Source organism: Priapulus caudatus, unplaced genomic scaffold, assembly GCF_000485595.1.
Source record: "Priapulus caudatus unplaced genomic scaffold, Priapulus_caudatus-5.0.1 Scaffold1035, whole genome shotgun sequence".
Lineage (NCBI taxonomy): Eukaryota > Metazoa > Priapulida > Priapulimorpha > Priapulimorphida > Priapulidae > Priapulus > Priapulus caudatus.
This window is the reverse complement of record NW_014578096.1, coordinates 7772-8694: the sequence shown is the minus strand read 5'-3', so window position 1 is coordinate 8694 and position 923 is coordinate 7772.

The following is a 923-nucleotide window of genomic DNA, read 5'->3' as shown; positions in this document are numbered from 1 at the left end:
GCTATAAGCGAAAGTGTATTCACCGAAATTTGTCAAATTTTTAGTGACAGAAGCAACACGTGTTTGTTTGTTAATTTTCATTTATACGAATGTGATTATTGTTCTCGCTAAACTATTTTCGCTGCACTGTCGCATCCATCCGCCCACCTGCCTTTATGTTAACAACCAGAATGAATTTGATAATCAGAGTGTTGATATATGGGTGTAGGCAGAACACACGGCAATTGTTGAAAGCGCGGAATAAGAAATTGGGTCATGGAAGTTGCGAGCGCTTTAAAAGAGAGAGAGAGTCGGATGCATGGATCACTCATCTTCTAGCATCAGCAGCTTCAGCCACAGGTAAGCATAGTTTGTCACATCGTGTAGTAGTAGTAGCAGTAGCTGTAGTAGTATCTAATGTAAATACCAGCTTGCGCTCAGCACGTCGTNTGTTAGCTCATCTTTCCAGTTACAGTTCTATGCTTATAGTATTGCGATTTTGAACAGCTACAAGTTATCACACTGTTGTTACTCTAACTAATGTTTACAAGGTATCACATGAATTCATACTATGCTAATTAATTAAACATATGTCCAAAGCAAAAAATTCCGTTTTTTCAGTGTTTACAGAAATTGACAAAACTGTTGATGCGCGACAGCAACTTGAAGATGTATACAAACGAAGACACATACGCGAACCGAAACACGCCACACTCACACACAACGATATAGGGGTGGGAAAGGTGGCCACTGACCACACGCACGCACGCACCCACACACGCACGCACTCACGCACACATACTGTCACAGACACACAAACAGACAGACAAGCAGACATACACACGCACGCACACACACACACACACACACACACACACACACACACACACACACACACACACACACACACACACACACACACACACACACACACACACACTACA